We start from the raw sequence: 26,406 nt of genomic DNA, 5'->3' as shown, positions 1-26,406 counted from the left end.
ATGACAGGTTAAAAAAACGCCCGTTTTTCCGTGGTTAAACTACAGTGTGTGTGTGTGTGACCTGAAAATAAGCAAAACATCTGGAACTCCAAAAGAGCCATGACAAGTCCGTGACCATTTACTGCCAAGTACATTTTGCCAGAGTTCTGGAAAGGCGCAAACAACGGTACCTTTGAAAAACAGGGAAGTTGTAATTGCAGGCAGGGAACACACATTCAGAAAGTCATTAAGCATGAGAGCCAGCAGACTGGATTCAATGACTAATACTGCATTTTAATCACTAGGTAATGATGTATCTTACTGCTTACTCTTGACTATCCACCCACCCCACTGCCCATCACCAAGCAGCAGTTCTTCGCACTGAAATTACCCTAGAAATCAATGTTTGTTGGCGACCATGGAGCTACAACTGTTTGTATCACCCAATTATCTGCTCTTTTCTGATGAATTTAGGGTAAACCAGATTTTCTTTAAGGAAAAGCAAGCACTGGTTTTGGGAGGAAGCAGAGAGATGAGCATTCAGCTGGTTCTCCTGTGCTCACACCCTGCTTTGCATTGCAGGCAAGCCGAGCAGGAATTTCTGGAATTTCTGCAGCTGTAGCTCCGGATTGATTTCATCTTGTGATTGCAGCAGCTGTGGAGCCGCCAGCGCTCCCGTACAGCCCATGTGTGGACTGGGCTGCGTGTGAGCACCTCCAGAAGGTTTCATTCATTTCCCTGCTGGTTTCGGGCGTGGGATTTTAGGTTCTATTTCAGCGTTGGGCACAGTGAGTGCTGAGGCAGGTGAGGGCTGAGGCAGGTGAGGGCTGAGGCAGGTGAGGGCTGAGGCAGGTGAGGGCTGAGGCAGGTGAGTGCTGAGGCAGGTGAGGGCTGAGGCAGGTGAGGGCTGAGGCAGGCGAGGGCTGAGGCAGGTGAGGGCTGAGGCAGGCGAGTGCTGAGGCAGGTGAGGGCTGAGGCAGGTGAGGGCTGAGGCAGGCGAGGGCTGAGGCAGGCGAGTGCCTCTGCTAGCCCGGCACAACATTTTCTATGAAGCTTTAGTGTGTAGTTGTGCCTGCAGGTGCACCTGTGTTTCAGACGCCAGTCAAACCCAGGCCTCCTCCCTGTCCATCCTCCTGCCGTACCACAGTCATGCTCCACAACAACTAGAGGTGAGACAGAATACCCAGTGTGACGTGGGCTTCCTCACTCACCTTGAACAATAACCGGGCGCTGAATCCAGTTGGTTTTGCTCTGTCACCCCCATTTCTCCCCCGGGCACGGCGGGGTCAGTGCTGCCAAGGGAGCGGGTTCGGGGCACAGGTTCCTGCCCTCTGCCCACTCAGGACAGAAACGCTGAACTCCACCTGCTGCCCCGGGCACAGTACAGGGCACGGCCCAGCTATTAGCACATTCAGCGATGCTAATATACTATTTGCAATTTCCAGCACTAACTATTTCTCTAAAGCTTCTGAACTCTGTGGCATTTCTTGCATCTGTCACCTTCTCAACTCTTGCAGAATTTTAGCTGAAGGCAGTCAGGTCATATCCAGGCGGAGATTACAGCAAAGGAAGTGATGATGCCTTTGTCAGCTCCTCTGATGATCTTTGGATGCTGGCAAAGGGTTAGTCAGGTTTTGAAGAGCTGTAAGGCAGAAGAAGCATCAGCAGGTAAGAGAAACCCTGCAAGAAAGAGACATGAGGAGAGGGCGATGCACTGAACTTCTCTCACTAATGCCATGAATCTACCCAAAACAGCATGCGAATGCTTTGGAAGAAGAGAATGTAATAAAACAAAGAACAACACATGTGGTATCTATTCTGAAAGACAGACTTGACTTGAGTGGCAATCAAACCACTGAAGGCAGAGGAATGCCGTGAGAACAGGGAATTCCTCCTTCACTGTTTTAGAAGCCGCCTGCAATGTCTCGGTGGCCCCGCAAGGCCCGCTCTGCTGCAGCACCTGAACGCGTGGGCTCAGCAGCAGGCGGCATCGACACCCACAGGGGATGGGGGAGTTCATCCTCTTGGGAGATGCAGAAGACATACTTTCTGGTGTAAAAGCTGGAAAGGAGAAGGTGGTACAACGGGCATGGAGAACAAAGCCTGGCCCATCTTTTCCGTTTCAAACGAATATAATAACCTGAAAAGCTTTTGCTTCTTAGTTTGGGACCCAGAGCAAATGCCGTGCTTTCCCTGTGTGCCGTAACTGCTCCTGCCAGCGGTGCCACCAAGAAGAGCCGCAGCCGAGCGCTGTCACATCTTCCACAGCGCGTCCCCAGAGCGCGGGTCTGGAGCAGGACCTGCTGCACGGGGCCAGCTCGGCTCCCAGAGCCCTGCTCGAGATGCAAGGGCCTGCTTGGAGATTTTAACAGCTTCAGCCAATTACAACTGAGAACATGGTACAGCCTAAAAAATATCTGGAACCGTGTAAAAGATCTTTGGATCAAAGTCAGGTTTAGATTAGGATGAAGCCAAGGAAGTGCTCAGGCTCAGAAGGCCGGAAAGTTCACCAGAGCAGAGAACGTCCCCTCCTTGGCCAAGGTGCCTGCGCCTGTTCTGCCCCGGCTCGCACACGGGGCCCCGCTCGCCGCAGAGGGCGACGGGTTGTGAAACACGGCTCACAACCTCAGCTCCTCTGTTCAGTGACTGTGTCTGCGTAAAGAGAATTTTTCTTGTATCTGTTTCTCGTTTTCACCACAAAGCGGCACTACAGCAATTGCCATTTGTTCTGGCTGGAGGATGATGAAGAACTTGTGGCAAACAGCTACTTTTTATTTCCCCTACACTGAGTCACCACTAATCACCCTCTGCTCACACCATAATAACCCCTACAGAGGGTTCACTTTGTTAAACATGCAAGAACCATTAAATGGGAGTTTCCTGCCTCGTCTTTCTTGCAGTACTTTCTGCTCAGTCCATCTTCCAGCACTAAACTAATGAGAAGTCAAAGGAGACACTTTCTTTAGCAGAAATATAAAGTATCGAAGTCACCAGTCACTGAGCGGTGGAAACACAACACTGGAGAACAGCAAGAGTCCCTGAAAATCCCCTGCATGTTCCTCCTCTGAAGACTTAATGGTTCAGGCCCACTGAAACTCTTGCAAAGATCCCATTGATGTCAGCATCAGATAAAGCTTTATATAATTAGGCTTGCTGTTTTCTAACGGGGAGTACTTTGAATCTGTACTGTAGACTAAGGGCAACACACACTTTTTCCTTCAGTCCAACCATCAGAAGTTTTACCCACTTATAAACCCACCATACCCTTGTCCTTATTCAGCCCCAGTTTAAGGCGCTGCTCCAGCACTCTCCCTGCAAGAGTTTGCCAGCAATCCCAGATTTACTGGCAGTTTTGAGCTCTCTGGCACACCCGTTGGGAGTTTACCCTCTTCCAGCTCCCCTGCCATGCATCCAGACACGCTTTATCACCAGAGCAAGGACTACCCTTTAGGCTTGGCCCACCCCTCCTGTCTCCTCCCTCACCACCCACAGCTGCAGGCACAGCTGGCTGGGCAGCCCTGCTCCCTCAGCCCAGCTGGCAGCCACCCCCCACCAGCCTGCAGCTGTCTTCTCCCTCCCACCCAAGGGCTGGTTCTGGCTGCCCTGCTGCCCCAAAACAGCTGCTGCTCTCAGCACCTGCGGAGGGTCCCGGCTGGGGACCCCGGCAGCGCAGCGTCCTGCTCCTGTCCCAGCTGGTGAGAGATAAAGGACCAAAAAGGGAACGGAGAAAAGGAGCAGAGAGGAGACACCAGACGCTCTCAGGAGAAGTTCCCAATAAAAGGAAGAGTCTATATAAAGATGAACACAGAAACATATGTCGGGTTTTAGAATTGCACGACACGGCCCATGGGAGAGCTGAGGGGCTTGAAATGCTTCCCAAGCAGCACTGTGTTTCGTTCACATGGCACTATTGTCTGAAAGCCACTGTAGGTACCCAGCAGCCCCGCGGAGGCTGCCCAGGGGAGCTTGCACAGGGACCCCACAGCCACGCTCAGCGCAGCGTGTCCTGTGGGCACAAAGCCCGCACGGTGCCGCCGCAGCTCGGCCCCGGTCACCCGCACCTCCGCTGCAGAGCTCAGCGGGGAAACCAACCCAAACCAACACAAACCACCACAAACGCTGCCCAGGACTTCTCCGATAGCCTCCTTTCTGCAGACCTCCACTGGGGAAAGCTTTCCTTTAACGACTCTTGGAACAATCAGCAGAGTTCAGAGACTCGCAGCGTGCTGGGGGAGCGAAAGCCCCAGCTGCCCGGCGGGTACTGCTGCTCCTGTCCCCGGCAGAGAGGGGCTGTTCTGCAGCCAGCACACGGCAGCGTGCGGATGCTCTGCGCTGGAGGTACCCGAGTGCTGTACAGAGCCGGGCCACGGAAATGGTTCAGAGCCGGTTCACTATTGACTGGTGAACAAGTTTTTAGGGTATTCATCATCTTATTGTAGTAAAGATTCACATGTGAGTAAATGGAGGGCAAACTGGCCCTTGCTACTCAGGACAACACCAAATCAAATTGCTTTTGATGCTCAGGCAACTAGTGACTGGCCCATGGTCCCTCTTTCTAGAACTCACTGCTTTCATAGTCCCTGTTACATCATAGCTTGCCATTTATCCTCAACCAGTTGTTTTCTAATTGCATTTGATTAAAATCCACAGTTAGAGATATGTTATGATGACAGTGTTATGACAAACTGGTATGATTCTGTGAAAATTAAAGCTTACCCCCAAAGAGGAAATAAACCCAGTATTAAAATAAATGCAGTAAGCATATGTATTTAAATAGAAACCATTTTCAAATAAATCAGGAAATTCAAAAATTTCAGAAATAAGGCTAGTATGAGAAAACATGAATATAAGGGTTATAGACACTATGAGTATCATCTAAAACTCTGTTGTTCATATAGAATTAAGGTGAAAACAGTCACTAATGGCCAGTGAAATCTGAGGGGGTGGGTTTTTATACAAAATCTCTGCCAGAAATATATGCCAGTGCAATTTCTACCGCTGTCAGTAAGAAGCACCACAGTGTCTTTCCAAAGAGAAACAGGAGCCAAGAGATCTTGTTTAGGTGACAGGTCTTTTGACCAGTCTATTCTGGTTTGTCAACCACGTTACCAATTAATCAGAAGACTGTATCTGGTACTTACAGGAGAAGCAGGATAGATGTCTGACGGGGGACAAACGTCCTTGGTTGAGTTCCCAGCGGGCACAGGGCAGGACACGTCTGGGCCGGGAGGATTCCTCCGCACAGCACGTCCCCAGCTCGTCACCTTCTCCATGACGGAGCCTTCCTGCAGCCAGCCTGATAGAAATCATGAGAGTAATAAACATGGCACAATAAAATACAGGTATTATAACAGCTAAGGAAGAGTGCTGCATCTAACCAATACACCTGTTTACTGTCCTCTGAGCTAAAGCAACTGCTCTGCAGATAGGTCAGAAACATTACAAACATTTCTGATAGAGCCGTATATAAGAACATGTCTGGACACACTCCAGACTCTTATTACTGAAAACACTCTAAAATTAGTCTGAGAGAGAATGAAGGACCCAAGAGTTCATTAACAAAAACCAGTATCACATCACATTCTTCTAATGCTTTAGCTTGCTCTGAAAAATATGAGCTCACCTTTTAATCAATGTGGGGTGCAGCTCTTGCAATGACCCGAGTGTTAAGGCAGAAGACGCATTGTGTGGGCTCATCCCCGTGCTGCGGCCAGGACGTGGAAACACAAATGGTTATGAGCGAAGCCTGAGGCTGAAGCCAAAAGGCCAAATACCAGTAAAACAAGAGCGGGAAGCAAACCCTTATTTCTGAGGTGTATCAAGCAAGAACCAAGTACAGCTGCTTATTCAACCTCACTACTGATTTATTTCGTACGCATCTGTGACAAACATGCGACTTCAAAATAAAAATCTTGGGGTTTTGGGGTTTCAGATGCCACATGTTACTTTTAGACTTCTGTAAATTTGGATATGATATGGACATCTGTGTCATGTAATTGTGGTCTTGCCTGGATTCAAACTGAATAGTAATTACCACAGGAACCCCGAGCAGCGGATGTGCCCGTCAGACCTTCCCGCCAACGCTGCTTTTCCTGTGAAACCTGCGGGCTGTGGAGCCCAGCAAACCCTATGGAGCCCAGCAATCCTGCTGTGGAGCCCAGCAAACCCTATGGAGCCCAGCAATCCTGCTGTGGAGCCCAGCAAATCCTATGGAGCCCAGCAAACCCTATGGAGCCCAGCAATCCTGCTGTGGAGCCCAGCAAAGCCCTGTGGAGCCCAGCAAACCCTATGGAGCCCAGCAATCCTGCTGTGGAGCCCAGCACAGCTGCTGCTCCTCACCATGTCCCTCTCCAGGCGAGTTCTTGCTGTCAGCACGGGGGGAGCTGGTGACCCTGAGTGCTCTCCCTGCTCGGAAAGCACACGCCCGCTTTCGAACTACGCGATCAGTAAAACCTGCACGGCATCACGCTAACTGCTCTTTGTAGGGTGAGTAGCTGGCTTCCCACCGCAGATCTTGTACTGCAGTTACACGACTATCAACAGCTAAAACGCTAAATGCATTTTAATACACATAAGACTTGATGTTTCCCACTTTTTGGCAACAAGCCGCAGTTTCCACAGAGCGTAAAGCTGTAGCAGTACAACACAGTGGATTCCTGACAAGCCACAAGCTATACTAAATTGTCTCTATTTACTAACTTTTTAATGAAAGTGACATCTTCATAATGACATTATACTAAGCTAAATGTATAATCACATTATACTAGACTAAATGTTGTTCTGCTGGAAAATATACTTCAATTTTTCTTTAATTTGTACATGTACAATGAAAATAGTGGAAAATCCGACTGAAAGTAAGTAATTTTTGTTACCCCTAACAAACAAGCTCTTTTGAAACAAATCCCAAATTTACTTTCCAGTTTTTTCCCGAGTCAGAACACACCTCACGCTGCCCCAAGGAATTCCTAGCATGAGATGAATACAATGGTAAAACGAGGCAGCGCAGCTAACGTGGCACACGATTCCTATTGGGGCTCTGACCGCTCCACCTGTCGAGCTCAGGAGGAGACAGAGCCGCGGCACCGCGGTCCCCGGGCCGCGCTGCCCGCACGCCGTGCGCCGGGGCCGGCTCAGGGGTGTTTCTGTACCGACCCCGGGCTGGCCGCGCTGCACGGCTGGTGCTGGTGGCTCCGGCGGGACACACAGAATCAATCATTCAGAATCAGCAGCCCAAGGAAAGCAGTCACTGACATCCATGCGCATTTCATCTGTAACTACTAACCTTGTCCCCCTAAATGAAGACGATGTGACCTCTGCAATTCTTGCAGTTGGAAGTGGGATGAAAAGCCAAGAGCTTCAGGACCTGATGGCAATCACCCTGGTGCTGGGGGAGCTGGAACCAGCACTTGTGCAGCTGCTCGTCCTTGGCCGGACCTGCTGCAGGGAAAGCGGGACTTCTGCTCCACCTTCTCTTGAACCCAGGGGATCACCTCATTAAAAGATACCGCAGACTGTCCTAGACCCATCTGGAGTGGGCTCTTCCAAGAGAAACGGGACCAGCCATGGGAAGGACGAAGAAGAGGTGCCAGAGCAAACATGTACATTAAAGACCAGTCCTGAGCCCAAGTACAACGTGCTCAGAGGTTTGGACACTGAATGGCTTGAAGTTTGACATATTCCATTTACGGAGGCTGCTCGGTGCTGATGTGAAGACCAAAGGATGCAGGGGTGATCATCCTGGGCCCCACGATGCTGGGGTGACCATCCTGGGCCCCATGATGCTGAGGTGACCGTCCTGGGCCCCACGATGCTGCCAGCCCAGCCTGGCAGGAAGGAACACCCCAGCAAGCCCAGGCAGCGGGGACAGCAGGACAGGTATGGACAGCAGGACAGGTATGGACAGCAGGACAGGTATGGACAGCAGGACAGGTACGGACACTGAGGAGGGGCTCTGGTGAGCAACTACCTGCTTCGAGAGCTCCTGGCATTCCATGAGCTTTGAAGCTACGGGTGTTCACTTAGTTTTTAATAGGAATGAGAAAAGCCATACTAGTTTTCCTTGCTGTTGCTTTGCTACCCTTGGTTCACGGTAATCCTTTTACTACAGCCAGCTGCCAATTTGCAGTAAATTATTCAGACATGCTGAGTTTCTTCAGTCGCACTAGAACGTTAATCTGAGCCGCCTCGGCTGCTTTTCACCAGTCGGAGCAGCGTGTTCCCTTTTGTTGTCACTGCCGAACACATTTCCCGAAATGGACCAAAGTGAAGGACCTACAGTACAAGACTTTCCTTTTGATGCATCAAGAAACTTCATCCTTCCATTCTCAATGATTAAGCAGAACCTGGGATATGTTATTCCAATATTTTAGTTGAGGTTAAATGTATACTTAGCTACAACTTACTGTACATGTCTGTAAATAAGCATCCTTCTGCTTTCATTATTTTCCCCATACATTACAAGACAAGATGAATTTCCAAAGCTTTGAAGACAAAAATGAATAATACTCTGGACATTTAAACTCGCTTATTGTTCGGGCAGTTAATGAAAGTGCAGATCCACTCCATGAAGGTGCAGCTGCTCAGGGCCTGCTGTGTCTTTGCATTTGGAGAGACAGGTTATCACTTACAGCCCCGGAGAAGTGGGAAAGCTCTTTTTGTCATAATTTTGCCATCAGCAGCTGAAGACAGCCGGGAATTGCACGAACCTTCTAAAGAAAACCAAGAGTTTTCTCATGTCAAAACATGGCCAGAACTTCGCTGCTGATTAAACAGATGTGTTGCACATGAAGAGGCTCCTCGGAGATGAAGCGGTAAGTGAGGATTCCTGGTGCGGCAGGCGTGCCAAGAACAGGGCTGACATCTGGAGCGGGGCTGGGCGGCCAGCTTTGTTCTGTCAGCAAGACTGCTGAAATAAACGGCTGCATTCCTGCAGAATCAGAAAGCAAGGGCAGCTCTTACACAATGATCCGGACCTACAGAGTGCACACCCACCTCTCTTCCATTAGCTCTGATTTAATCTGGTTTGGCACAGGCTGGTGCAAACCAGACTGGCTCCATCTGCCCTTCAGGCAGCACCGAACCTCCAGTGATACCTGCAAAGCCATCTCCAGCGCCGTGCCGCCCTGCACACAGCGCGGCTTTGGGCATTCAGGGGAGGAGAGCAGCTCTGGCCCAACACGTACGACAAACGGGATTCATCAGTCAGGTCTTTGTGCGGGCTCCTCCCAGCGAGCGCCCTCTGTTCCCAGCAGTATCCCGAGACGCTGCCCGAGACCAGGGGGTGGGATTAATCCCGAGCAGCTTCCACCAGCCTGGTCAGGAGGTTCCATTCACAGCAGCGTAATAACGCCACCGCTGAGCCCCGCAAAGCAAACGGAGCAGGAGTGCCCAGCTCAGCCTTAACTCAGGGCGGGATTACTGACACATCAGGGCTGTCTAAATGGCTTAGTACGGCCTAATGCCACACAAACCTCCTGCAACTTGGAGCACTATGAGACCTACACAGATGCACACTATGGGATTTTCAGTGTTAGACGGGGGATAAAAGGAAACAGCAAATGCTTTCCAGCTGGCATATGTAAATGCTTTTCATCTTCCTCTGAGACATGTGCAGGTTTATTTCAGCTGATGACAGATCTCTCATCCAAATGTTGCTCCAGATAACGTGAAGTCATTGTACCTACCCTGCAATGAGCCTAAACGGGAACATTCTTAAAATCATATGTCTGTATCACTGCAATCATAACTTACTTACACATATTAACTTTAAGTACAGAAATAAGGCACAACATTTGAACCCACTGCCTTAAACTAATTACAGACTTTCATAACGAAAGTCTCACAAGTTAAGTGCCGAGGGAGTTAACACCTTTGAGACCGCTGCTTTTGGCCGTGCTCTCCACGTCCTGCTGTTTGCAGTAAGAATAAGAAATAGCCTGGCTGCTAAAGCCACGTGCCAGAGACAGACCATATGGCAACGATGCCACGTACAATTAAGAACAATACAGACCCAGAAAATTAATGTCCTATGGTTGCCAGATGCTCTTCACGCACTGGAGAGGAAACAGAACGGACCCCACAGCCATTCGGTCCCCGACATTTGTTTTCCCAGCCTCGGGAGCTGACAAGCTCCATGTCCAGCTGTGGTGGGGACACGCTTGTCACCCCATGCACACAGACCAGGCGGCACTGCCCGAGCCGGCTCTGTGCTCCTCAGGCACACAGAACTCTTACAGAGCCAGCGGTCAGGACCAGGCAGCTGGGGTGCCCTGGGGACCCTGGAACGCCCTGTGTCGGGACAAGGGTCCCACAGGGCACCCCGGCCGCCCGACTCGCGCGGCCCCGCAGCCGCGACGGGGCTCAGCACGCAGAGACACGGCGCTGGGGTCCTTAGGGACCAAGCACGGGGAAGCCAAGTTCATAAATACCAACCTGAGAAAGGAAAGGAAATAAAACCAACTTGTTCTGGTATTCTAAAAAGCTGTAAACTGTTCATAAGCATTTAAGATGAAACTTTCATTAACCACAGAGGCTCCTGAGACAATGCTTCTGGGATAAAAAATACCAGTAGAAACAAAGTGGGTTTAATAACATTTTTTTTCTAGTCTACAAAAAAGAGGCATTTCATTCATTTTTCGTTTTGTTCAGAAGTTTTTCCTTTACACTGCTGTAGAATACTGAAGATGTAAATTTTTTCAGCTGACAAGGGGAAAGTTACAGTTATTAAATCTGGGGTTAGATAAGTATGTTCCTATAAGGGAACAGAAAGTGCCTTAAAAACGAATGCTACATGACCAAGTGTAGCCAGGTGTTATTTTCCATGCGGTGTGTGCTGGGACACATCTGTCCCCCCCCCCAGCGACCAGACAGCTGTTGACCGACCATACAGCTGTTTGCCACTGCAACACACGCCAGCTGTGCGCCCGGTGTGGTGGGGGCAGCACAGCTGGCCAGGACCAGCCCGCGCCCATCGGCTGTGACGGCACCGCAGCCCCCGGGCCAGGCTGCCGAGAGCCGGGCCAGCTGCCTTCCCTTTCCCTTTGGCTTTCCCTTTCCCTTCCTTCCCTTCCCTTCCCTTTCTTCTGCGCTCGTCTGACCTGCAGTTCTCCAGGTTTGAAATGGATGCAAGAAGGGAATGAGCCGTGTCAGCCAGGAGGGAGCGCGAGCGCAGGCAGCACGGCAAAATCAAGAAGGGATGTCGCAGATACAAACCCAGGCTGCTGGGAGACTACACTTCATCAGGACAAAACAGAATCCAGTGGTGAATGACAGTCCCAGCAAACGCAAGAACAGCCCATGATCTGTCAGCCAAAGGTCATCAACTAAATGGTCTGGCTTAAATTCACAGCCTAATCCTCAGGCAGAGGTCAGAAACTACAAACTGTGTCACAAACGAGCAGTAGATTTTTGTCATAAATGCATCACACCATGAGAGGCAGGTAATACAGGTGTGCGCAACACAGAGCAGCAGAACAGCCAGTTCCTCCTGGACGAACGAATACTGTTGCTTCCATCTACAAAACCCTGCTGCCCCACGTTACGTGCACGGGCTGCACGTGCCCCCGCGGGCACACGGCTCCTCTTCCAGAGTTTTCCTATGGGAAGTTTGTAAGTTATTCTACATATAATATTAACATTTCCAGCTACCAACAGGCAGAATCAAGATTTATTCCTTACATTAAAGTGAAACATCAGTGCTCTTCTGAATCATTTGTCTAAATAATAAATATTAATAAAGCGATTTTGGCCTACAAAGATAAAGCCTCTAGGATGCAATTAGCCAAAATGATTATGAGAACTATAACTAACAGAACAAAATGTAAAGTCCTTTTCCTCAATCAGTGCTGGACTTTCCAGCAATGCAGTTAACAGGGATCCATAATGTGCCAAACCAAAGAGCTACTACTAATGGAGGTGAGGCATCCCACAGAAAACCATGAAAAAGGACTAAAAATAGGAAACTTGCAAAATGTTATTACTTCCAAATGGAACGTGCGCACATATAATTCAAAAACCAAAGTCCAAGTGGACTGTAAAGCAAGTCCCCAGGCAGACAGGAACAGAGGAGCAGAGGAGTTTCCCATCTCGCAGGACGGCGGGATCAGCTCGCTGAACAGGAATGTACTCCTGGGGGAGGAGCAGCTCGTACCATTGTCACCAGCTTGTCACACTCTTCATTAAACAATCTGGGAAGGTATAACGCCATTTGCTTACTTTTACAAAATCAGTCCCCTGAGGCCAAAGCAATATGGCAGTTTCACCCATTACCCCGACAGTTCCTTCTATAACTCCAGGGCATCAGATCTCGTTCTCAACAGCCATGTACGTATAAATGCCCTATCAAAGCCACTGGTTGATAAAGCCTGACTGATTACTCCATGGCAATAAGTAGGTGCTCCCAAGAACCTGGTGTCTGCCCCGGGGAAGCAGATGACACATCTTCCTGGCGGTGGGGGTGAAGAGGGTACCCGGCATCCCGAGCAGCGCGGGGAATTCCCCTGCACAGCACAACAAACGACCTCATTAATGGAAATGCAGATCTATCCTGGATGGCTCGGGGGCTTGGGACCGGACGGGTGAGGTTCCCGGAGCTGCACCCACCAACAAGCCCTAACGACAAGGAGAAAGCGTTGGGGCTGCATTCAAGCCAGAGAGAGGGGTAAACCAAGCTCCTGAGAGATTGCAGGACAAGCAGCCAAGGCCGGTATCGCTGGCATGACGGCAAGAGCAAGGAGGCCTTGCTGCCACGTCCCCTCGACGGCTCCTCGTTCCCCACGGCCTCATGCTCCTCCAAGCACACAGCTCAGCCCCCCTGCTCCCTGCAGGGTCCCCAGGCAGGAGCCACCGCCAGGGAACGGTGCTGGCGGGACTCTGTGGTGTCCACATTTTGCTCTCGTGGAGGACACACTGGACACCGCCACCATGATTCGGCCCATCAGCTTTCACAGCATCACTCTGAGAGGGATGAACATTGGCAGAGACTGGGACTTCATTCTACACTACACAGACCAAAACTTTGCTTTGTGAGTTTAAGTAGATCTTAGTTTCCAGGCGCATCGTGGAATTATTATCCTAACTGAGCAAGAATTAACGCTGACGGAGGAGCCGCGCGATGTGCAGAGGTTCCGTGGTGAGCGGGGCTGTGCGGACCCAGCCGCGCTCTCAGCGCTCCCTGCCCGCCCACCGGCGGGGCCCCAGAGCTGCCGGATCCTCAGCGCGACGCTGCGCCACTGTGAAAAGGGTCAGCCGTCCTTACGGAAAAGGGTCCAACAGCACTATGTACCCTGAAGGCATTTGCCGTAAAATACTGTTAACAACAGAACGGCCCGTGACATCAATCGGCGCAGTGTCTAGTGCTATTTCTTTGACAACCCAAAATTAAACAGGAACAGTAAAAGATGATGTAAAAAAATAGCTTTACAACATGTGACTAACTACAGTAAAGCATATGTGCTCAGTATGAAAACATATAGTCTGTCTTCCTCACACTGAACGCGGGCCAAGCAACAGACAATTGGGATTGTGTGGCTCTGTTTTTCTGAGCGAAACCCAGAACACATGAGAATGCAGAAGCATTTGTCATGTCCAGTCTGTGCGAGTAAAGAGCACGTGCGCTCTTGGGCTGTGCTCTCTCCCGGGGACTGATGATCATGAGATCACGCAAACGAAGCTGCAAAGCAGATGTAGCACCTCATTTCTTGTGGAAACGCAGAGCGATGGGCAAGTGGAGCAGAGAGACACAGACCGCACTTCGGCCTTTGTAACCTCTTGGGCATTGCTCTCCGGCTCACAGAGGGACAATAAATCCAGCACCGGGATCTCTCAGTTACACTGCCCGTGGAGATTTGACGAGAGCGAGAGGAGTGATAACAGGGACGTATAATGTGACCCTGTGGCAGGAAAGTTGCCAGAGCTGTAGGGCTGTAAACACATCCAAGAAGTCAAGGAGATGGTTCTTTCAGAACAGGGACGAGAACGGAAAAAATGGTATTTGTCACCAAACTTACATTAATCGCTAGACCTAAACTGCCAACAAAATATTTGGAAATGACTCTTCATTTCTCCACCTATAACATTCGGTACCCAGGGAATGAAGATTCTTCACGTAGATCATGTGAAAAGAGAAACACCCAAATGCTGCTTCAATGCACTGTTCATGAAATGTCTCCATCAGCGTTCAGCGAAATCAAAGGCGATGCGCACTGAGCTCCGCGGACAGGATCACGGTCCCAGGGCCCCATCCAAAGACACCACAGCCAAGAGAAGATGCTCAGTGATTTCAGCAGACGGGATCAGCTCAGGATCTCAACCAGTCGCCACCGCACATAGGGGAATTTTGCCTTCAAAATGGAAATGAAATAGCTTTTCCCCCATATCATCAGGAGAAATTCACAGCATAATGGGCCCAGAACCAGCTCCGGCTCGAGCCTCCTTCTAAACTCTGAAAATGCAGATGATGCAGGTTCCCCCCGTGGTTCCCGGCCTCCGAACAGACACCGCTCTCCCTAATCACAGATTCTCTCCCACCAAAGTCTTTTTTCTTCTGGCAGATGTTGAACAGATGCTTTTTATTATAAACAGATGGAAAAGATTTTTCAATAACCAATTATTCAAAGTGACAAAACGGCCTGTTGCATAACTTAGAGACGATATTGAAATAATATTTATTCACATTCAAAAAAGAACATTAAAATAACATCATTAATCTGTATTGCATTAAAATTATTGCTCTCTTGCTCATGTTTGCGATCCTAGCCCGCTCCAGCGTAACCCAGCGCGGTCCCGTGGGGCACGCTGCTGCTCCCCACGCGGGGCCTGGGGCTGCTCCCTCCCCACCAAAACTGCGCCTGGCTCCTTCACCAGTCCCGGCAGCGCCAGCGCGCTCAGCTCCAGCAGCGCTGCTGAGCGCCAGCACAGCACCTACTGACTCCAACTGCAGCTCCCAAGTGCAAGCTCAATTTCCAACATCCCAACGTCCAGCAGTTCTGAGAAGAACAAAACCCTGGCTAATGTGAAGACAATCCGTGGCGCTGTTCCCTTCCCGACAAACAGGCAGGCAGCAAGCCGTGCCCGCCGCCTGAACGCGCCTGCAGGGAGCAGCCACCGCTCCGCTCCACAGGGCCAGGCGCTGGCGGGGAGGGCTGGGAACCAGCGATGCACTCATTCCCAGCGCCGCTGCCTACAGTAGTCAGTACGAATTACATCCAGTAAGTTGGAATTTATTTTATAAAGCACTAGCTTGAGTCTCAAGAAGAGAGAAATAGGAGAAAAGATCACAAAACAAGTAGAAAATGTCACACCATGTTGGTGTAACGTTAAACCAAGCCTTCGCTTGCTCATTAACCTTGGTGATGGAGTGGAGAAAGAAAATGCAAAGTAACAAAAACACAGGGGCCGCACGTCACTGTGCCGGCCGCTACCACGATCCTGCGGCAGCACCAGATGGGCTGGGATGGGACAGAGGAGCCAGGAGAGCCCAGCAGGGAACCCAGCGCTGGCTTTGTGCGAGCAGAGCGGAGCTGCCGGGCAGCAGCACCCGCGGGACACAGCGGCAGCGCAGCCCCCGCGCCCAAACCACCCGCTCAGCACGCAGCACCCGCAGAGCGATGGAGAACTAATGCTTGTTCGCAAGCTAAACCTGTAACAGGGAGTTCATTTTACTTTCAGGATCACCAGCATTGTCTCTGCTACTGTTTGGAGTATTTTGAAGAAAAAAAAAAGAGGCGATACACTTCCTTGTAACCTCTTCACCACCCTGCGAACTCAAACAGCCTGGTACTGCCAAGCCCTACAAGATCCCCCCAGGCACCGCAGGCCCGTGCTGTGCCCTGCCCTCAATCGCTGGCGGGAGCAAAGGTGGAAAAGCTTCATGGAACAGCAAAGGAATATCACAGAAAGGGACCAATCGTTTGGTTCCCAACCACCTTCATCAATGCCTCCAGCAACCGTAATTGCTTGATTTTCAGCAGATTGCTTTTTCAAATATTAAAACAAGAACAGATTTTCCTCTCAATTCTTGTTTGATTGCAGAGGGGATTAATGTGAAAGAATATTCCTGGATATTCAAACGAGCCGCTAGAAATGGTGTCTCATGCAATGTTTAGAAAACATACAAACAATGTGCATTCTTCAGGATCCTTTGTCAGGGCAGATGCAACAACAGACCTCAGGAAACACAAGCAGATGTTATTCTGCACACTCTTCATTTTGGAGTCTTTAGAAATTCATGAGGTCTTTTGTAGGTTTTATGAATCTTCTAACAGGAGCACAGCTGCTCCCTCAGACCTGCCGGGACATCCTCAGCCGTTCACTTGAGTCCAGCTTTCCAAGGCCTGGTCTAGAAAGGCTGAGCAGGAGGGTCTGGGGGCTCCTCCTTCCCCCGACCGGGCAACTCCGCGGCCAGCAATGCCAGCAATGCCGGGTGTCCCATCGCCTCCCGCCCTTCTGCTCAGACATCAGGCCACCTGCTGCATGTTCCCACTTTAGACATGGGCAGCACTACCATTATTTTCTGATTTTACAAAAAGAATCGCCTAATTTGTTAACAATAGCATAGAAACTCATGTACTGCAACATGCTACTGCACGCTCATTATATTCTGGTCAGGCAAGACGCAAATCACATTGCAGATGGTTTCACTGCAAAATGCGTATTTGATCAACAACAATCGCACTGCGCTGAACCCGATGTGATTTCTCGGAGCCGAGCTGTTTGACAGCGGCCCTCTCCTGACAGAGCTGCAGTCCCTCTGGATCGTCACTGGCCAGATGGAATGTTTAGATCTTTGCTCATTCTCCGTTCTTGTTGGCTCACCTTGCATATACTTTCAATTCACTGACGGTTTTATTTAGCTCTTTATATATTCTCCCAATCTTGAAAAGTGCTGCTTACTCTTACTCATGTGGTAGCTGATGTAGTAATTGAATGGTCCCCAGAAGAAAAACATGTTTTAAATCTTCTGCTTGGCCACTCTCCAAAAGGTACAACAGTGCATCACAAGCTCCTGTCCTTGGTCTACTCTTTGAAAAACACCCCTCGATTGGCTGCAGTGTTCATTTCGTTTGCCACGAAAGCCAAAATGACGGTGTTGCAGTTTAAACGGGAGCAGAATGAGCGCTGTAACGAGCGGTCAGCGGCAGCACTGAAGTGTGCGCCAAGCACCAGACTGGGATTGTGCTAACTCCTCCCAGGTGATCTCAGTTCAACACTGAGACGGACTGAGCTCAAGCATTAAAGTGTCACAGAACAATTAAAATAGTGGTTGGGCAGGTCTTGACGGAATTGTGATGTGGAGACAAACACACCAAGCAGCAGTAAATGAGAACTCTCATTATGTCCTCCCCCAGTAACCTTACTTCTTCTCGTTTTAAAAAGCCAGGAGAGCCGACGGCAGCAAAGGAAGCGATGGCTCCTGTGGTTCCCGGAGAAGGGTGCTCAGAGAGCCTGCTGATTGCAAAGAGAAGAGAGAAGCAGAACAAGAGGAAGAGAGGAGCAGAACAGGAGGAAGAGAGGAGCAGAACAGGAGGAAGAGAGGAGCAGAACAGGAGGAAGAGAGGAGCAGAACAGGAGGAAGAGAGGAGCAGAACAGGAGGAAGAGAGGAGCAGAACAAGAGGAAGAGAGGAGCAGAACAGGAGGAAGAGAGGAGCCGGCCCCCAGTGGCTGCTGCTGGAGCCAGGGGCTCTGGGGACAGACCCCCCGTCCCTCCTGCCCCGTGCACAGAGCGTTTCCAGCTGCCCTGCCCCCCCTGAAGCAGCACTCTCCCGCCCTGCTGTCCCGTGGGTAGGTAGCTCCTGGTGTAGTGATCTAGCAATTAAAAGTAAAAACAAAAGCAGAGGGCCTGCAGGCAGGTGAGTTCTCCAGGCCCAGCCGGCTGAGGGCACACCGCCCGCTGCACGCTGCCCCTGCTCTTTGGCTTTGGCCAGACAAGATCACTGGGAAGGGCTTGTTAGAGCAACGTCCCAACAAGCACAGCAGCTGCACTGATCTGCGGGGAATGCACTTGAAGGAACGAAAGGAAATCTGACAAGTAATAATTCCTATGTCCCACAGAGGTCCTGCCCAGCAGAGCGAGCTCCCGGGGGCATGTTGGCCAGTACTCGTGGTGCTGCTGTGGTACTACTTCTTCTTTCTCTGAATCTTGATGGAGACTAGCTGAAATGGTAACTATTCTGATTAACATTCCCTTCATGATTTCAGAATCAAAGAAACCATATTTTCCTTCTCCTCTAAAGACAATGCCTGCTCATTAGAGTTGGTGATGTCCATCTGTTTTCCCAGCTCAGCCTGCATCGCTGCATATGGAATCGCTGGGAACAGCATCTAATCATGTGAAGGTGCTTAGGCTAATAAAGAAATGAGTTTGAAGAGACTGCCAGAGGTACCAGAGCGTGTCAGTGGAGCTGCCTGGCGGCAGGTCCTGCGTGGGGACACGGAATCCCAGGAATGACGCCTGGGAGCTGCTTCTGGGGCCGTGCAGCACCCCCGACCCCGCGGACCACACTGCCGCAGGGGCCGGCCAGCACCCACCGCTCTTCAAATGGTGTTCACGAGCCCACTGTGCAAAATCATTTTAGTGAGAGTGAAAGAAGTGAGAGGAAGGCATGTTAAAAGATACATTAAAATACCGTCTTGTCCAATAGTGTTTGCAACAGCCTAGGTCAACACCCAAAAAAATCCCCAGAAATGCCAACTTAATTGATAATCAAGTGCAATTGTTTGATACTGTTCTAATGGAAATAATATTGCCCTTGAGAATGAAGAACTAATTCACTAACAGTTATCCTGGCACAGCTGCTATTGGAGCATTTGTTGGACGGTGATAATCCTTTTCAGTGAGAGAAAGAGATAGCCTTTTATTGCTCATTTTCATGGTTACTACTGGTCTCACACATACTGTGATTAATTTCTACAGCTCTACACAGGGCTTGATGTGAACACGACTCTAAACGTGTCTGTTTCTTTCCACTTCTTCCATTTGTTTTACTTACATCCTAAATAAACAACTGTAAAAAATACTCGTATACATGGGGATTTTTACATTTTTTTAAACGTTTTCCAAGCTGCTTTCCAGGGACACTGCTAACAATCTGTACTCAACAAAAAGAAGACGAAAATAAATTCTGCGAGGCACAGAAACTGAGGAGGAGGGAGATAGTGTGAAGAGAGAAGTGAAGGGTTCAGTGCCCAGAAATCTGCTAACGCTTAGTGCGCTTGTGTGCCCCTCGCCGTCAGCACCGCCACAGAACGCTCGGCAGCGCTTGGAGGGGACAAAGGCAACGTGGGCGTTTTCTTGTCAATGCTGGATGTGAGGGAACGCTCCCAGAGCTCAATACAGACAGGGCGGCAATTGTGGGGATGTTCTCTGAGATTCCTCGCAGTGACAAACAGCCCCAATGGCCACAGCTCAGGCCTGAGGCCCCAGCTCCGACAGCGGCTCTGACACCAACTCCAGCACCAACTCTGACACTGGCTCCAGCACCAACTCCGGCACAGGCTCCGACACCAACTCCAGCTACAACTCCGACACCAACTCCAGCACCAACTCCGACACCAACTCCGACGGTGGCTCGCGGACAAGCTCTGGGGACACGGGGCAGGGCAGGCAGGCTGGGGAGGGGACAGCAAACGTGCTGCTCTCTGTTGGGAAACCCAGCAACAAGCACCGTGTTCCAGGTTTGCTGAATCGCTGGTGGAACAAATAAGTCAGACAATTCAGATCAGAACACCCATTTCCAGTCTGGGTATAACCTATGAGGTGACTTGTCTTCATTCAGTTCAGAGAAGATGACGTCTACATGGAGAGGTGTTCACCAGGGGGACAAGATTTTAAAAAACTATTTTAGAAGTCCCTGTGAATTGTAGGATTCTGACTTAGAGTCACTGCATATCAGATATTTTTCAGTTTTACAGGCTTTGAAGTTTAAGCAAACATTTGTCAGGCACTTTTACAGACATGATATGAAGAGCACAACCTGACGCATGAACAGAAAACACGAGAAGAGCACGGAGCTCTGGAGCTGGCACAGTGTCGTACATACGCACGCAGCTCCTTTCCACAGCGCCGTTCGGCCAGCGAGATGTGCAAAGCACGAGGTCAGGATCCGAAGCTGAGCCGGGCAGACACAGACTGCGTGGGAACCGTCACCCAGGGCAGGTGGGGACACCCGCACACAGCTCCGGCTCCCTGCTGATCCCTGCTGCTTCCCCGCCACGCAAACCAGGGACGACAGAATGTACCTCCAGGTAACGAGACGAGACTATTCAGTAAAAATTGGTTGGCAGTGTTCCAGCTATAATACAACCAAGACGTTACATGTTAAGCCTCTGAACAAATTAAAACCACTAGTAATCAATGAGAGCACAACAAGCAGTGAGCCATTCAGGCAATCTGTGTTTGAAACAAGCACTAACCACATTAGGCTACTTTTAAAATTATCAGGGCCTAATAAAAACAATCCACCCATTCTCAAGCCAATGAAAACGACCCAGGCAGCTGGAGTGGTTTAATCTCCTTTGGCCAGGAAGGAGAGCACGAGCTAAAGCCCCGTCCTGCTGACTGACCGTAATCCGTCCGCACCACAGACAGCCGCTGCCGCTGCCGCTGCCCGCCCCGGGGACAGGCAAGAAAAGGGAAACTTGGAATGCTCAAAAATGCCTTTACTTACATTTGAAAAACCAGGAAACGTTACATTTATGCTTCTAATGTTATTTTTTCTTCCTAAGAATTGAACCCTCAGTATACTAATGAAAGGCCTGAAAATGTCTGCAGTTTTAAAGGGCTTTGTCCTGACTTTATTTCTGTGTAGTAAGTACTGGCAAAGCTACTCTATAATTTCAATTTAAAAAAACCAAACCTATAAATAGTTAAGTGTGGTTGATGAAGCAAAAGTGCATTTCCAGCACAGGCACCCTCACAAGCACAGCACAATCCAGACACAAAAGGCGCCACCCAGAACTCTGCAAAGCACGTTGTCACTGTGCCCGGGGCTCTGAGCCGCTGGCTCGCGGCCCTTCCCGCGGGTTCGGCTCCGGAGAGCTCCCCAGCAGGGCAGGAGCCCGGCGACAGACCCGCACTGACTGGCGCTGGAATCCACTTATTTGTATCGTTCCCTTTCATCCCAGGCACTTCCCCCAGTCACAGAGCCTCCGTCTGTGCCAGACAGGCCCAGAGGAAAGGCCCGTCCTTGCCATGGTGGCACCGAGTCTGTGCCTTGGACACCGACACACATCTGCTCTTCCACAGCCTATTTTTAGATTCAGCAGATCTTGAGAAAACGCCTGAAGGGTTCACCAGGGCGGGTTTCCGTCTCTCCGTGCCATGGGTGTCCTCGGAGAGGAGGGCTCCATCCAGCGTCTGCTGCCTGAGTTACTCGCACCGCCGCTTCAGTTTAGGAATCAAACCTCAGAGCCCGGACACCCACTCCAGAGGAAAGTCATACTCCTCGGTAATAAAACCGGGAGTAACTACTAATAACTGGAACAGAAAACCGATCAATTCTCAGCTGTTTTGGCCGGACGCACAAACATTCCGGACGACTGCAGCCCGTCAGGGCCCCTTCTGCTCAGCCCCGGCTGGCACCGACGTTACAGCGCGACGGCTGCTCCGAGCAGCAGCTCATCAGACGTTTCAGGGGAAGCCTTTGCAGAACAGACCACGGCGAAATTCTTGGGTTTGCATTGTTGGATTTTTTTTGCAAGATCTTCTCAGAACCAGGACTTTACCCTGCTGCTTCAAACGGCTGAGTTTAACAGTAAAGATATCTATGGTATTCTAAAGCACAGGCTCCAGATTCTCCCCTTCCTATGAGAAAGATTCTTTGTCATTTTGGTATCTAAAAGCTCGTTCCCAGACTGGATATTGGAATGTTCTAAACTGCATTCACATATAAAAAAACATGTCCCAATCTGCGATAACTCTGCTGTCAACAGAATAAAAATGGATAAGTGTGTTTATCTACATGAAGAAAGCGCCCTTTAATCTTATTTGAAACCCATGAAATGTAGGTTGCACCTTAAACTGTAGTGTGCAGCTGAAACAGGTGAACTCCTTTGCCCTCTCCATTTCTCATGCACACAGCATTATCACTTACAATTAGGCACGACATTCCAGCAAACACTGTGTGAGTTCACAGCCAAAGCACAGTGGCCTCTTTAATCTAAATTTGTCAGGCATTTCATAAAAAACCCAACTACTTACTGATTTTACTTCCCTAGTTTCTTTGTATGTATAAATCATAAATAACTTTAATACTCACATTCACCAACATAACACTGAACAATTCAATAAAATCTTACTAAACACGGGCTAATTGAGAATGGTGATGTTTCTATTAAAAATATGCACACTGACAAAACGGAAATGCAAAAAGGTTCCCTGGATCAAACAGATTTGCTGCGGGGGACCGTATTGTTTGAAAGGCTGTGAACTCTGCCAAGATCGTTTCATCAGCAGGGGTTTCATCAGCACTCTAATCCCTTCCCCTGGCTGGGAATTCACACCCGGGGATTTGCTGCCATCAGCTCCAGCACAACCCTGCCCCGGGCACGGCCACGGGCGGCACTGCTGCTCCCATCTGGCTTAGCAGGTCTCAGGTTTAAGGTCTTTGTAAGCAACAAACGATACAGGTTGTGCTCAATTCAGAAAACTGCTCTCGTTTATCTTTAAAAGCGACAGAAAGAATACTTCATGTGCACATTAACAAAATGTCAAAATGTTCCCCCAAGGTATCCCAGTTAGCACGTATGTAAGTTATGTGTCATTGTGCTTGCTCAGAACAGTTGGTGTGCGCACAGCGCTGCGAGCAGGCCTGTGACTTGCCCTGGCCAGGCGGGGAGCAAGGGAACCATTGGAAATAAACCTGGTTTCTGGAGCAGGAGCAGCGTGTCCTGCGTGGGAATCTCTGCCTCCCGCCCCCAGGCCCTGCGGACACCCAGCTCAGGGCCCTGCGCTCACCCCAGCTCGGGGCTCTGCGGACACCCGGCTCAGGGCCCTGCGGACACCCCAGCTCGGGGCTCTGCGGACACCCCAGCTCGGGGCCCTGCGCTCACCCAGCCGCCTTGCAGCAAACGGATCCTACGACTTCATTTCAGAACAGCATCTCCTTTAGTGACTACTCCCCATGTTCTCAAGAAAAACACTTTCAAAGGATCATTTAAGCACCATCTGGCAAACCCGTTTATTCACAGAATATGCAAACGGATATTAAAAAGTAATGCAGCCAAGACAGTAGATTAATTAATTAAAGACATTATTTCCTTTGTAGCATACACCAAATCCTGCATTTTTTCAAAGCTCCTCGCTGTGGAAATTCTGCACCATTGCCATGCAAGAGTTTATTGCTATGAACTCTTTCACAAGACTCTGTTTTCATTAAAATTCAGCCCTGGATATAATGGTCTTTCTAGGCCGAGCGTAAAGCTCAGCAGGAGACGGGCCCTGCAGCTCTGGATAAACACCTTGGTGCGTGTCCTCGCCATGCGCCCAGCACGAGACACACGCTGCTGCCTCCTAATGCCAATACGCCTGCAAGTTATTGCTTAAACAAAACAGCTGTAGTAAGAACATGCAGTTCCCAAGGGGGATATTCTGAGATCCACAGTGCTGCTCATAAACGGCGCTATTGCCACGGGAAACAAGCATCAGCTTTTAAAATGGGATACTAATTTATAGTTTAGACTGTTGTTATTGTATCCAGCAAACCAGAAAAAGACCCTGAGATTTCTAACATTTAAGCTCCTTGAAGGAGCATTTTTATCTGCCCCTAATCAGAACTTCAGCGAGCATCCTCTCTGAGAATGCAGTTGCTCGTGTTTTGTTTAATTCGGGTCCTGCCACGGTCCCTTCCAGATGCACAACCGCGTGCAGCTTTTCCAGCCCAGGCTCGCCTCTGTTCACCTGGGAGAATGGGACAGATGACAACCACACACCCAGGAGTAAAAGGGGTAACATCTGGGTAAGAAGCAGTTCTGACACCTACAGTTTTGCATCCCGGCGCTGCCCAGCGTCCCGGCCGGCCCACCGCTCATTTACAGTGTCCGATTTTAAAAGCTGGGCTCATCTGGACAAGGAACCAAGCTATTTTTTCCTTTTGCTGCCTCCGGATGTTTTTAGGTAAGTTTGGAACGTTCCTGTTTACTGTCTTTTAAACAAAACCACAAAAACCATTTTAAAGTAGAGCTTCCTGCTGGGTGCCAGCGATGATTAACACGTACTTTGTAAACACCACGCACATGCAAAACAACAAACACTGGGCTATCATTTCTCATTCCAGCCAGTCAGCTTTGCTTAACACCAATGCTGTAATTTGGTTATTTGCTTTTAGCTTTGTTTTAATCAGTTATGAATTTGATCCTTGTTGTATTCATTGCAACAATGAATGAGTTTAGGACCAAGCTGTAATACCCCCTAGTACTGAAATCCTGATTATTGTGGTTTGGTTTGGTTTCCTGGAATCACAGGCGTCCTGAAATGTTTGTGAACTCTCAGACTAAGTGGAAAAGCAGTGTTTTCTGCAAACGCCCAGCAGAAGTTATTATTCAGTCCGGTGAAGCAAAGTTAACACATACTCCCGTTTCCAGCCATTTGTGTGTGTTTAGAAACTCGACACGCCAACCGAGCTCACGGCAGCAGGGTCGCTGCAGGAAGCACACCTTGGACGGGGGTGACGTGGTTTGGACTGTCCTTTCACATGCATCTTGCTATCTGCTGCTGCTTCTGTTGAGTAAATTGATGGTTGAGTTTAAAATTCAGCAAAAAAGAAAATAAATCCTTGAAGTTTCTCTAAAGAAACTAAACACATTTTCAAGTTTCCACTTTGTAAGGAAAAAGATGAACAGGGTAACAGAACTACTATTTTTGATGCTTGAATACGTACTTTGAAGTTATTCTGGCACAGTAATTTTCTAAACGACTACAGAGCATTTGGGCTGTGCAGCGTGAGCGCCCCTGCCCGTGCCGTGCATCCGCACTGAGCAGAGGAACGGCTGGGCCGCGTCTCTGCACCGCCACGAACCCGCTCAGGGTCAGCGCTGCACACGGCGGCACACGATGCAGGTCAGAAGGGATCTCTGGAGGTCACCTAACGCAACCCCTTGGCCACAGCAAGGCCGTCTGAACCAGCTGTTCTCCTTTGGTACTTATCAGTGGTATAAACAACAAATAAAGCCCTCGCTGTCCGTTCTCATGTGCCCAACTTGTGAGCTCAGCCCCGCTCTGGCAGCAGAGAGCTGCGGGTTGGAAGGTACAGACGGTGTGTGACGGATCACATTGCTTCCTTGCAGAGCGTCCCGCGGAGGCTGCTGGGCGTCCTGCTGAAGGCCACGGTTGTTCTGCAACAGCCACTCTGGAATGTCCCTTCAAATGTCAAGTTGAAGAGCATCAGAGTGGGGAGGATACACTTCATGTGAAAGGGATCCATTCTAGCAGCTTTTCCAGAGTTTCTGCCACAGCTTTTATCAACACGGACAAAAACATCACACGGATTCTCCTGGAAAGCACATGGCTTCTAATAGTAAGAGGACTGTTCAAAGAAAGTTGGACTTTTTTTCTTCTACAGTGCCCACTGCTATGTTGACAGTTACCTCGGAGCCTCCTAAAGAACACTATCCCTTTGTAGTTCAATTGTTCTAGATGTTGCTTTCACAGCAGATAACATTATTGCGTATCTTACTAAGGGTGTTATCCTGCATGATTATTTTCTGCCCATTTCATAGTTTCCATCCTTGTTCTCTTCACTGTTTTAGAAAGGCAAGCAAGTCTTGTCCATCCTCCCCACAGAGAAGAAAGGAAGCCATCTCCAATCCCTACAGTGGGTCCCGTGCTTCAGCCCTGAAAACGCATTCCTGTTTGTGTGGGAGCAGACGAGATGCCAGGGTGTCCCGCGGGACACGGGGGTTCCGCTGCCCCGGCGCCCATAGGGAAGAACAGCAGCAGCTCCGCGGCCGCGCCGAGGTTTGGCACCCGTCAGCAGCCCAGCGCTCGCAGAAACATTCGTTTTCTGCACAAAAATACCGCAGCAGCATGTGGGACGGCACTCCAAAGTGTGCAGGGTCTGTTCCAGCACGGAACGGAGATGCAAACAGGCAGAAAGGTCTGTTCTGCACATCAGCTACCTGGGTATCTAACTGCTGCTCTTAAGCTGGGCCAAACCTACTGGGAACAGGCAGCAGTGAGAAACCTGTCAGTATTTACAAGCTTCTGGAACAGCTCCATTTTTTAATCAATTCTAAGCTTCAAGTAAGCAAGAAAGGACAAATGAACAGTTCTGACAACATCCTGACTGACAACGTGTGAACATTTTTAAAGCACTCCTAGGGTGCTTTCCAAATAGCTTTTGGAAGGTGAAAGAAATGAACAGAATGTGGCGCGTGCGGCCAGAATTACCGTGTGACGGCCGCTGCAGTGATTCTTCTGCAGGACCCAACATTCT

The 26,406-nt window shown here is 49.7% G+C and overlaps 1 long non-coding RNA gene across 1 annotated transcript in view; it reads right to left on the bottom strand.

Annotated features, from left to right (window-relative positions):
- Positions 1–252: 252 nt before the first annotated feature.
- Positions 253–26,406, bottom strand: part of LOC110362372 (uncharacterized) — a 63,540-nt gene continuing 37,386 nt past the window's right edge. Inside the window, exons 3-4 of the long non-coding RNA XR_002419699.2 lie at positions 5,121–5,275; positions 253–1,621 (exon numbers count right to left, since the gene is read on the bottom strand). This is a non-coding gene — a long non-coding RNA (uncharacterized LOC110362372). The remainder of the gene's footprint in view (positions 1,622–5,120; positions 5,276–26,406) is intronic.

The sequence above is a fragment of the Columba livia genome, chromosome 9, assembly GCF_036013475.1.
Source record: "Columba livia isolate bColLiv1 breed racing homer chromosome 9, bColLiv1.pat.W.v2, whole genome shotgun sequence".
Classification (NCBI taxonomy): Eukaryota; Metazoa; Chordata; class Aves; order Columbiformes; family Columbidae; genus Columba; species Columba livia.
The sequence above is the reverse complement of the archived record's forward strand: the minus strand, read 5'-3'. Positions and strand labels throughout refer to the sequence as shown.